This window comes from Enhydra lutris, unplaced genomic scaffold, assembly GCF_002288905.1.
Source record: "Enhydra lutris kenyoni isolate GAN:26980312 unplaced genomic scaffold, ASM228890v2 scaffoldscaffold13, whole genome shotgun sequence".
NCBI classification, from domain to species: domain Eukaryota; kingdom Metazoa; phylum Chordata; class Mammalia; order Carnivora; family Mustelidae; genus Enhydra; species Enhydra lutris.
The window spans coordinates 22,624,704-22,638,191 of NW_019154097.1; positions in this window are offsets into that span (position 1 = coordinate 22,624,704).

Genomic DNA, 13,488 nt, shown 5'->3' on the forward strand with positions numbered 1-13,488 from the left:
AGGGTTGCTGGTTACCACTTGGTTCAGAGAGCTGTTGATTTACCAGATTCCTAGGCTTAGACTTCACTGTGTGACCGCTTTACCCAGACACCTGACCTCCCTACCACACTCAGTCTAGATCAGTTAAAAATCTGGTTCCACCACAAAAGACACAGGATATCTAAAGCAAGCCTGAAAAAGAAAAATAAGAAACCTGGGTGTTCAGTCGGTTAAGCATCTGCCTTCAGCTCAGGTCATGATCCCAGGGTCCTGGGATTGAGCCCCACATTGGGCTCCCTGCTCAGCCAGGAATCTGCTTCTCCCTCTCCCTTTGCCCCTCCTCCTGCTCATACTCTCTTTCTCTCTCACTCAAATAAATAAAATCTTTAAAAAAAACATATCTTAAAGATATTTTTTAAAAAAGAAAGAAAAAGAAACCTGGAGGCATCACAATTCCAGACTTCAAGCTATATCACAAAGCTGTAGTAATCAAAACAGTATGGTACCACAGAGATATGAAAAGATGTTCAACATCACTTATCGTCAGGGAAATGCAAATCATGACTACAATGAGATATCACCTCACACCTGTCAGAATCACTGAAATTAACACCAAAAAACACAAGAGATGTTGGCAAGGATGTGGAGAAAAGGGAATCCTCCTGTACTGTTAGTGGGAAAGCAAACTGCTATAGCCACTCTGAAAAAGAGTATGGAGGTTCTTCAAAAAGTTAAAATAAAACTACCCTATGATCCAACAATTGCACTACTGGTTATTTACCAAAGGAATACAAAAATACTAATTCAAAGGGATATATCCACCCTGATGTTTATGTCTATAGCAGCATTATCTATAATGGTCAAATTATGGAAAGTGTCCATTGATTGGTGAATGGATAAAGAAGATGTAGCATATATGTGTGTGTGTGCGTCTGTGTGTGTGTGTGCGCGCACACACACACAATGGAATATTACCCAACCATAAAAAGAGTGAAATCTTGACATTTGCATGGATGGAGCCATATAGTATTTTGCTAAGTGCAATAAATCAGAGAAAGACAAACCATATGATTTCACTCATATGTGGAACTTAAGAAACAAAACAAATGAGCAAAGGTGGGGAAAAAAAAAGAAGATACAAACCAAAAAAACAGACTCTTCACTACATAGAAAACTGATGACTACCAAAAGGAAGGTGGGTGGGTGGGGGATGAGTTAAACAAGTGATGGTGATTAAGGAGAGCATCTGTTGCGATGAGCACCAGGTGATGTATGGAAGTGCTGAATTACTATATTGTACACATAACACTAATATGTCATTGTGTGTAACTAACTGGAATTAAAACTTTAAAAAATCAGGTTCCTTTATTTTCCATTTTCACAGCTTTTCTGGTAAAGCAACACACTTTCTATTTCCCATGCAAATCTGGCCATTCTTCCTTCTTCCTTTCTTCTGATTTTTGCTTTTCTTCTTTGAGTTCCCTATCTCAATGCAATTGGCCAGAAGGAAACCAAAAGCTTAAAGATAACTATCCTGCTTCAAGAATGATACATAAAAATCCCATTACACTAATGCTAAAGCCCAGACTCCATGGATGGTACACATGGCTCTGAATGACCTAGCCTGGTGCCAGCCAGCTCAGTAGCCACTAGACCACTGTAGCTTTGAGCACTTGACACATGGGCAGTCGGAATTGAGATGTGCTGTAAGTGCAAACTCCACAATGGCTGTCAAAGACTTTGTACCAAATATTGATGATGATGATCTAAAATTTCATTAAGCGTTGTTCATATTGATCACATGTTGAGACAGTAGTATTTTGGATATCTTGAGTTAAATAAAATATATTATTAAATTTACCTTTACGTGTTTCAATTTTTAAATGTGGCTACCAGAAAATTTAAAATTACATGTGATGAGGATGAGGAGAAAGGGGAACATTCTTACACTGTTGGTGGGAATACAAGCTGGTACAACCACTCTGGAAAGCAGTATGGATATTCCTCAAGATGTTAAGAATAGAGCTACCCTACGACCCAGCAATTGCACTACTAGTATTTACCCCAAAGATACAGACGTAGTAAAAAGAAGGGGCACATGAACCCCAGTGTTCATAGCAGCAATGTCCACAACAGTCAAACTGTGGAAGGAGCTGAGATGCCCTTCAACAGATGAATGGATAAAGAAGATGTGGTCCATACATACAATGGAATATTACTCAGCCATCAGAAAGGATGAATACCCACCATTTGCACTGACATGGATGGAACTGGAGGGGATTATGTTAAGTGAAGTAAGTGAAGCAGAAAAAGACAATCATCATATGGTTTCACTCATATGTGCAACATAAAGCAATAGCATGGAGGACCATAGGGGAAGGGAAGGAAATCCGAAGGGGGTGAATTCAGAGAGGGAGATGAACCATGAGAGACTATGGACCCTGAGAAAAAATCTGAAGGTTTCAGAGGGGAGGAGGGTGGGGGGAGGGGGTAACTGGGTGATGGGTATTGAGGAGGGTACGTGCTGTGGTGAGCACTGGGTGTTATACTTAACTAATGAATCACTGAACACTGCATCAAAAACTAATTATGTACTATATATTGCTAACTGAACATAATAAAAAAAAATTTGGGCTAGCTTTCCCAAATTTGAGTCTCTGCAATCTCATTACCCCATTTGTTTCCATCTATCACAGCACTGGTCCCACTGCTATAATGGATTCTTAAGCAACAAGAGTGAAGAAACTGCCACTGTACATGGCACACAGTAGGTGCTCAATAAGTACTTAGGAAGGAAGGAGGGAGATCTAATCTGATTGGACTGCATTAATGTCACCCAACACCTGACAACAGGGATTGACAAACTATAGCCCACAGGCCAAATCCGGCCTACCATTTATTTTTGTAAATAAAACCTTACTGGAATAGCACTATGCCCATTCATTTCCATACCAGAAAATAATAGTTGTGATAGAGACCATGTGGCCCACAAAGATCAAAACCTGTACTCTCTGACCCTTTAAGGAAAAATGTTTGGGTCGCCTGAGTGGCTCAGTCCATTTAGCGGCCGTCTCTGGCTCAGGTCATGATCCCTGGGTCCGAGGATTGAGCCCCACATTGGGCTCCTAGCTCAGTGGGGATCCTGCTTCTTCCTCTCCCACTTTCCCTGCTTGTGCTCTGTGTCTCGCTAGCTCTCTCTCTCTCTTAATAAATAAATTTAAAAAAGAAAGAAAGAAAGAAAGAAAGAAAGAAAGAAAGAAAGAAAGAAAGAAAGAAAGAAAGAAAGAAGTTTGCTGATCTCTGTCCCATAAGACAATGTCCAACTCTTCAGCACACATCACTGCTTACCTGTCCAGCCTTATCTGATGGTACTCCGCCTATAATACCTGTTTCAGGTGTGCTGAGCTACTGCCAGTGCCGGAAAACCTCCCACATTCACGCTCATCCATTCCATGTCCAGAACACACTGTAGCTCCCAACATTCTGTAACATACATAATATGTAATTATCATTATATAAGATATAATAAAAAGGAATATAGATCCCACCCATCAGTAGGTCTTCCTTAGACTGTCAACTAACTGCTTGTAAGCAGGGACAACTTACTCATTCAACACATATTGATGAAGGGTGCCTAGAATGGGCCATTAGGAGCTAGAGACAGAATGGTCACTGTGCTCACGTCACTTACAACCAACTGGAATGAGATAGGAAAACCACTTTCCCTCAACTGTGTCCCCATGGTCCGACCTAGTGCCAGACATGCTGTAGTCACCCAGCGTATGTCTGAGTGAATGGTTGTCTCCTATCAGAACCACACTTTGATCTTCACAAAATGCTACAAGCAGTGAAGTAAAATTAGGAGTCAGACCTGTTTCCCTTCCTAGCCTTAACAAGCAGGCAGGCAGGCAGGCAAGACATGAGGGTTGAAGACACTGATCTGGGAGGCAAACTGCCTGGGTTTGAACCCTGACTCTGCCACTTGCTCTCTGTATGATCTTAGGAAAACTACTAGGTCTTGTGTGACTCATTCCCCTTGTCTCTAAAGTGGGGGTAAAAACACCCATCTTGGAGAAATGCCATGTAGATTCAAAGACCAACACTAGAGAGGCAAAATGCAACAGACCAGTACCTATCCCACTGCGAGTGCTTTGGAAGTACTGGCTACATTATCACTGTCATTGCTCTTGTTATCATAGCCTAAAGCAAGGGGATACAACAACTTTAGGAGCCTCATTGGAAAATGGGGCTAATGATATCTGCTCTGCCCACTTTGCTGTGGGAATCTGACTAGAGACATCAGTGGGAGGACTCCATGACCTGTAAAGTCCTCTCCAGATGTGAGCCGTGGTGATGATTAGCTCCCAGATGTGTGGGCCAAGCCATGTCTGACACATCTGCAAGGCACAGACATCTGGAGGCCTGGCATTCCATCATCTCAACCCCTGCTGCCCTTTCCTCTCCTGCTCTACTTTCTTTCCTCACACAGCCCCTTCTCCCACCCGGGGGCAGTTTGCCAGTTCCAGGGTTGGAGCAAGAGGAATAACATTTTTCTATTTTCTTTCCAGTGTGGAAATTCCATCTTTTTGCAGTTTCCATCATGTCAGGGTTTCACAGAGGGTCCATTGAGGCTTCTTATGGGAAGAGAGGAGGGTGTGGAGAGAGGGAGGGAATGGGAATCCCTTTCACTAGGATTTTTATAAGCACCTCTAGATGAAATCTTTCCATCCAGTCACCAAAGCCCTTGGTGGGTCATGGCTACTGCTAGAATGTGATTTTTTTTTTTTTTTTTAAGGAGGCCAACAGCAAAAGAATTCTTCATTGAACCAAAACACACAACCATTGCAATTTTTTCCCCAACTACTTTTTCTCTTTGCTTTCCCAAACACAACACCATCTGGGTTAGTTTGCAAAGCAGTTTTGGATTTAAGGCTGAGGCTGTTTTGTAAGGAATCCCCCAAAACAAGTCAATTTAGTTCAATACATATTTATTCAGCATCAGGCACCATGCTGGTCTCCAGAGGCCCAGAGGTGGGTGGAACACTGCACTGTTGTTGGAGACAGTGCAACCTTTGGGGAGACATTCATAAAACCCAGACCTTTCTGATATACTCTAGTAGGGCTAACACAGAAGAGATCCCCGGCACTTGGGGATCAGAGGAGAGGACAAGTATCCAGCCTTTGCATTGACTGACCTCAGCATAAAAACAAATACATCCTAAGTCTTCCATAGCAATATCATGAATAAATGAGTCCTCTATATGAGAGTTCAAGGAAGACTTCCCCTCAAAAATACTCATGGGGGCACCTGGGTGGCTCACTGGGTTAAAGACTTTGCCTTCAGCTCGGGTCATGATCCCAGGGTCCTGGAATCAAGCCCCACATTGGGCTCTCTGCAGAGCAGAGAGCCTGTTTCCTCCTCTCTCTCACTCTCTGCCCACTTCTCTGCCTACTTGTGATCTCTGTCTGTCAAATAAATAAATAAAATCTTTTAAAAAAATACTCATGGACCACAGTTAAATATATGTGCCAGGATTCATAGGTTGCAAGTGACAGCAACAGACTTTGGCACAGAGAGAAATCATTGCAAGCATTTGGAAGAGCATGGTGCATAGGTTTCTATCTGTGAGGGAAGGCTGGAAAATAAGACCCAAAAGATTCTGAATGCCAGGCGGTTTCAGGGACTCAGTGGCAAGAAGAGCTTAAAAATTGTGCCCATCAGCAAAGGAAACAGTCAACAAAACTAAGACGCAACTGGGAGGAGATATTTGAAAATGACATTACAGATAAAGGTCTTATATCCAAGATCGGTAAAGAACTGCTCAAACTCAACACTCAAAAACCAAACAATCCAGTCAAGAAATGGGCAGAAGACATAAACAGACACTTCTCCAATGAAGACATACAAATGGCTATCAGACACATGAAAAAATGTTCAACATCACAGGCCATTAGGGGAATACAAATCAAAACCACAGTGAGATACTACCTTACACCAGTTAGAATGGCAAAAATTAACAAGACAGGAAACAACATGTGTTGGTGAGGGTGTGGAGGAAGGGGAACCTTCTTACACTGTTGGTGGGAATGCAAGCTAGTGCAGCCACTTTGGAAAACAGTGTGGAGATTCCTCAAAAACTTAAAAATAGAGCCACCCCACGACCCAGCAATTGCACTACTAGGTATTTACCCCAAAGATACAGACATAGTAAAAAGAAGGGGCTCATGTATCCCAATGTTCATAGCAGCAATGACCATGATAGCCAAACTATGTAAGGAGCCAAGATGCCCTTCAACAGATGAATGGATATAGATGTGGTTCATATATACAATGGAATACTACTCAGCCATCAGAAAGGATGAATACCTACCATTTGCATCGATACAGATGGAACTAGAGGGCATTATGCTAAGTGAAGTAAGTCAAGCAGAGAAAAACAGTTATCATACGATTTCACTCATATGTGGAACATAAGGAATAGCATGGAGAGGACCACAGGTGAAAGGAGGGAAAACCAAATGGCAAGAAATCAGACAGGGAGACAAACAATGAGAGAATCTAGACTCTGGGAACCAAACTGAGGGTTACAGAAGGCAGGCAGGTGGGGGATGGGGGAACTGGGTGATGGATATTAGGGAGGGCACTTGAGGTGATGAGCACTGGGCGTTATACACAATTAATGAATCATTGAATATTAACAAAAATTATAATAATAAATTATTTTTAATGTGCCCAGGCTCTACAAACTCCAACTGTTCCTCTCTAGTACCACTCTGCTCAAGACTCGGAGTCCTGGGAATGAGACTCTAGTTGGTACATGCAGGTCACATGCTCCTATCTTCAGTGGGAGATATAATGGTTTAATTCCACCTAGACCATACCCAGTGGGGCAGAGGTGGTTCCCCGCTTCTCCCTGAAAAAAGAAGGGTGGGTGTTGCTGAGGAGTAATTGCTGCTGAGCAGCCAAAAAATATATTGCAACCACCTAACAGAGTTAGGCAGGAAAAAAAAAAAGTGTTGAGAGTATGCCATGATCATGGATGCAAGATGAGCAAAAATTATGGAGGTTTAGAAAAATAAGGAATGGACAGAGAATTTCTAGAAACTTGACATTATTTGGGTATAAAGCATGAAATAAAAAATAACTGAGTATGAACAGAGGCATAATATGGTAATACTTAAAGTTGAAATTGCACTGTGGAGTGCTTGGGACAATGAGAGAGACTAGTGAGTCCAGTGTCAGTGTCACCTTCGCCTCTATCACTGCTCTTTGGAAATAGTGTGTCATTTTTGCCCAGCATCAAGGGCTGTAGCATGTTGCATGACTGTTACATGTCCCACTGATATGGGACAAATAGATTAAACACATCCAAATACCATTAACCCAATTACAGATGTGCTGAGCTGGCTCTGAGCTTAGCCCACCCCAACTGGAAGTTTCATTTGAAGACTTAAAAGGAACCAGGGTAAAAAAGTCTCATCTGTGGCCCATGCCCCAATCCCCTAGCCAACCACAGAAACCTCTGCTGCCCAATAATCATCCTTTGCTGTTTTGTTTGTTGATTTTGTTTTTAGTAGAGGCTCCAGTGTCTTATGTAACAGAACACATGGCTGGGTGAGAAGCTTTCTCCCTGAAGTTAGGTTTTCTTGGAACTAATAGTGATGCCAAAGGAATGACCAATTGAAAACTCAAGGGGAAAAAAAAAACCTACAAGACTTTACTGAGCACTTACTGTGTGCCTATGCCAGGTCCTTTCTTATTTATTGATAATGCCTTCCTTACAATGAATGTCCCAGTGAAGTAGAAGAAACTGGTGATTCCTGTTTTTCTGGTGAGGAAACAGAATTCCGGGTCTGTAAAGTTCCCATGTTTGGGGGAGCTAGAATTTAATTCCAAGTTTGTTTGACTCCAGAGGCCAATATTCAATCCTCAGAATTACTTGATCCTTTAACAGTTCTTTCTGTAATTTTGTTCCTTGCCACAGAGACCTGAACCTCAACTTGGTGAACTGTCAATTTGTACCTCTCTAGTGATGGAAAAGTTCACCCCCTCACATACAAAAAACAGCCCTTTTTAAAATAGGGAGACAAAACTGGTCTCTCCGGGAAACCCTCTTGTCTCCATTCTGTTTTCTTGAACCCCAACAAAGGAGCCCATTCCTTCAGCTGCATGTTTACCATGACAAATCTGAAGGTGACATGGAGCCTCTGGGTATTCTCCATATAAACTCAAAAAGTCCCTCCCTTGGTTGCAAATGTTCTTAAAAATCATCTAGATCTATAGGTCTTAAACAAGGCAAACATCAAAGTCACCCTAGGAAACTTGGAAAATATAGATTTCCAAGCATCTCCCAAGACTTACTCAACTGGAGTCTCAATGAGTGGGGCCAGCAATCTGTATTTCCCCCAAGGTCCCAGGCATCTGGATGTTTCAGTCCAATGCTCCAAATTATATCGCATGGGAGATCAAGATCCAAAGAGGGGAAGAAATTAGCCCAAAGCCACGCAGCCAATCAGTCATGCTTTTACTTTCTGATAGGGCAGTGCCAGCCTTGCTGATCCCTGTAGACAGCCCCTCTAAACATATGCCTCTCCCTCTGCCCTGGGGAAGGCCGATCATGGACTGTGGAGTAGAATAGCTTACAAGTGAGTGAAGAAACTACGTCATCCCTGATCATAAAAGCTAGTGAACTGCAACCAGGCTGGTATTTGTACTACAAAATCTCCTGGGAAGGCTGGCTACCCTTGGCACTGGCCTTGCTTCTTGAGCAGAGGTTAAGACTTTCTTCCCTGCCCCTCCCAACCTACGCAGACGTCAGGAAAGAGGATGTGCCTCAGTTGCCCAGGGGTTAGGAAAGCACCAGAGATAAAAAATCAGGGAATATTCCACTCTTGGTTTTGCTAGATGCATGACCTTGGACAAGTACTTTTTTCTTCCTGGCCCTCAGTTTTCTTATATCTAAAATGGGAGAATTTTAGAAATGCTCCAGAGTGGTTCTGAGAACAGAGCTGCAGAGTCATGACCTCTTAAATGAGAACTCCATCCCAGTTCCTTACTAATGGTATCACTCTAGGCACATCACCTATCTTCCCTGCACCTCAGGACTTGTTCTGTAAAATGGGGATGCCAACAGCTGGGTTACGGGATGTGAGTGACACCTAAATGAGATACTACAACTAACACGCTTGGCATAGACCCAGGCTGTGGAAAACACTCAAGAAATGGTAATTATTGCTCTTAGTGTTACTGTAATTGGTCATTCTAATCCGAATCTCCAAGAGCCCAGCCTCTCTGACCAAGCCTCTCTGACCAAATGTAGAAGCCTTACATTTGAACAGACTTCACCAGTTCTGTTCCCACATGGGCTCCTCAGATACCTCAGCCCCTCCCTCCAGGGCTTCTCACCTACCCCATGAGTGGACCTCTTGGTAGAGCCCAAAGGGGATTTCTCTCGGGGTCAGAATAGAGATGCCCAAAGACCTGCTCTGGGATGAAGAGCCTGTGTGAACACAAGTCTGGGCTCAGTTTCCTATCTCCAAAGTTTAAAGTCTGTGTTGGACAGGCTTCACGAACCCTGTGCTAGAAGACTCAAATTGGCACACATTTCCTGAGCACCTAACAGCTGCTTCAACCTGACCTGGGCACCGGAGATATAAAACATGGCCCTACCAAGAAGGTAGTGTCTTAAGGGAAAACAGAACTTAAAGAGATAATTAGAATCCGATGGGTTAGGTAGAGAAGCATCACAGATGTATAGGGATGGTAAGAACCAAACAGAGGAAGCCCTATCCCGAATTTGGGGTGTATGGTCAGAGCAACTTGCCTGAAATAAATAACACTTCTTCTCTGGGAGTGTGTTTGGTAAACTTCAGTGTCTTCTACAAATATACAGGAATGTTTATTCCCTCCATTTCCAATTGTAGGCCTTGAGGACTTGAGAATCCTGGAATAATAGAGCAGAAGGATTTTTCGGAGAAGTCCTAGTCCCACCAATCTGCTTATGAAAAGACCCTGAGGGTAAGACCGAGGGGAGACTGTCCCAAGGTACCCCAGCAGTTCAGTGTCAGAGCTGGGTGCAGAATCTGAATTCTTAACCTCCCATGGGACATTCACTGCTCCCTAAACTGGCAATCTCCTCCCTTGCCTCTTTGTCTTTTCCTTCCTTCCTTCCTTCCTTCCTTCCCTGCTTCCTCCCTCCCTCCCTTCCTTTTCCCCTCCTTCCTTCTCCTTTCTTCTCTCTCTCCTTTCTTTTCTTTCTTTCTGCATCTTTTTCTCTCCCTCCCTTCCTTTTCTTCCTTCTCTCTCTTCCCACCCCCACACACTTGTCCAGCAGAGCACACCTGTGGTCCCTCATACTCCCCAGCTGCCAGCTCCTGTAAAACAGGAAAACAGAGCAGCCTGACTTCAGCTATAGCATGTACAAACACAAGCAGTGATGTTTCCAAACACAGACAGACAGTGAGCATCTTTCAGGGTCTAGCAGTTTTATGGGCAGAGGTCAATTAAAAAGCACACCCCCACACAAAACCCATGGGTTTTGTTTGGCTGCAGCCTTCTCTCTGGGCCCTCATACACTGCAGTGATGGCAAATTGGAAGTCCACTTTTCTCAAGGGATATACTTCCTGGGAGCCTCCCTAAGGGTCCCTTCATTCTAGGTATCAAGCTCAATTTTGCCAGATGCTAGCCATGTGCAAGACTCCAGGTAACAGAATCCTACCCAGACCATGCCCTTGTGTTGCTCATTGTCCTATGAGGGACAATGACATTGAAAGAGGAAAATGCTGGAATGGAGGCACAGAAGTTCTCACTATAAGACCCCAGAGGAAAGAGTTATCAACTCCTTCTTGGAGAGGCAAGAGGTCTTAAGGAGGCAGTGAAACACATTTTAGCTGGATCTGCTTAAGCCGGAAGGGCATTCCCCACAGTGAGAACAGCACATGCAAAGGCTAAGAGGGAAGGTGTGAGGGGATATTGAGGTTTTCTTCAGTGTGGCTGTAAATAGGATGTTGAATACAAGAAGAACAATAAGAACACTTGTATAGTACTTGTTACACACCAGGTACTGTTCTAAGTATCTGACATATGTTGGCCCATCCTCACTAAAAGCTTATGAGTGCTGCTATTCTTTCCCTTAATTGTCAGAGGACAACACCAGGGCACACAGAGTGTGTCACTTGACCAAGGCTATTGGACTCTTAACAACTAGTATCTTGTGTGATCTGGAGAGGGACTTGAGTTGTCTTTAGCCAGGGAGTTGGCTGGGGATCCAGACTCTGCTCCAGACTTGCTGGGACCTTAACCCACTCTAGACTGGCCAGATAGAGCCATTCAGTCTCCCACGGTCAACTTCAATGGAAGGTAATGAAGATAAAAGAAAGAGAGAAGTGAAAAATGTAATTCATACATAAGTTATCATCTAATATAATCCCTCATGTCCATGACACCTCTTTCTCCATGTGGTGGGGGCATATGGAGAACCCAAGGCCCACAGAGAATAGCTTGCTAAAGACCACACAGCTACTCTACCATAGAGGCAAGACTAGAAGTGAGAAAAAGGAGGAGGAGGAGGAGGAAGAGGAAGAGGAGGAAGAGGAGGAGGGGGAGGAAGAAGAACCAAGTACTCTTGAGTCTACATTCTTTTCCACAAATGTCTACATTGGCTTTACACAGCCCTTCAGTATGGTTCATATACTGGCATTTGGAAGTCATTACACATTCATGCAGTTGCACGTAGGTCCATGCATGATTTCCACATAAAGCCAAATACCTTGGCATTCTTATATTCTGATCACCACATCTGTATGATACAAATTACTACTCTTCCATGTACTGTCCATTGAGCCCAAGTGGATTAATTACTACTTCATGTCCCATATTCTGCCTGTTATAAGACTCAGATACCAGAGAGGAAAGGGAAGATCCAAGCCCCCAGGCCTCTTAGTTATCGAGTTCTATTGAGTCAAGCTCCTTAATATCACTCATATCCGCCTTACTATTGCAATGATCTTAGCTTAGTCATCCTCATCTTCCTCCTAAACATTTATGTATTCTCCTATCCCATCCCATTTTATCCTACTCTACCCTACGCTACCCAGTCTCAGTGCTGTTGGCTTTTTCCTTTCTCTCTACTTTCCTATTCTGCAGCCAGAGATATCTTTTCAAAATGCTTATCTGCCTGTGTAAAACCCTGCTTTCAATCCCGTGCCTTCCAATGGCCAATATATTCTGCTCTGCCAACCTCTCCAAACACCCATCTTTCAGTCCAGAGCAGTTACTCACAGTCTCTCAAATATGGTACACTCTTTTATAGATTGCTGTTTCTTACACATCCTTTGACTGTGAAGGCTTTCCTGATGCCTGCCTTTCAATGGCAGAGTTAATCTGGTCTATCCTTTCCTGTGTACATAAGCTGCTATAATAACTATTTATTGAGAGCTTTTGTTTTCAAGCACCTACTGGCTACATTAGCCAATATAATCTTTCCAACAGTCCTTTGAGGCAATGTATTTATCTCCTTTATAGATGAAGAAAGTGGGGCTTAGAGAGGTTAAGGTAATGTCAGTTAACTTGAGCTTCTTAATTAACAAAACCTGCTGAGTTTGCCTTAGAAATTTCTCTCAACATCCAACCCCTCCTTGCTATAAACTGTACAGCCAATATTTAAACCCAGATTGGCTTGACTCCAAAGTGTCTGGTTTTATCATATTAAATTAGCTAAGTTCCAAGAGTTTCTTAAAGGCAGGCTCCGGGTCCTGTTCATCTAAGCATTCCAAATCTGGAAATCAGTCCTCAGGCAGTGGCTGGAAGGTAGAAGGACATAGCTTTCGACTTAGGATGTGGAAGAAGGGCACTGTATCCATTTGTTCTAGGAAGCACAGTTATCACTGGTTTGAATTACTCCATCTGTCCAAGTATAGATGGCAGTAACTCAGTATCATCACTAACTATGGGAGTTGGAGCAGGTTATTCAAATGTTTTAAACCCAATTGGAAAATGGCGATACTAGCACATGGCTCTTCTGCACATGGTTACATGAGGTCAGTCTGTAGTCCATGATGTGATGAGGATCACACATAGTAGTTGTCTGCATTTGTCTATGCAGATCCCTCTTTATCAGAAGCCTGCCTGGGGAAGTACCTCCTCACCCATACCAGAGGAGAGAGTCATGCAGGGGTGACTTTCTGTGCATCTCTAACACAGGTTTGCTTTCTTCAGAGGTGGAGACCACACAGAAAGTCCCATCTTTGTCAGGACAGTGGGGCGGGGGCTCCCTGGGCATTTTCCATGATGACACATGGGTCAGTCCAGCCACGTGGATGCCAGGGCGCTTAATCCAACAGCATCATTTGCACTTCAAGAATTTTCCTGTTTCTTTTTCTGATGAAACATCTTAACAAATATTGGTCTGATCAATTGCCCTGACATGGCAGGGCACAAACACAAGCACCTGTCTCTCCAAGCTTCTAGAATCCCACTCTGGAGAGACTTATGGTGGCTAGGAAGAACA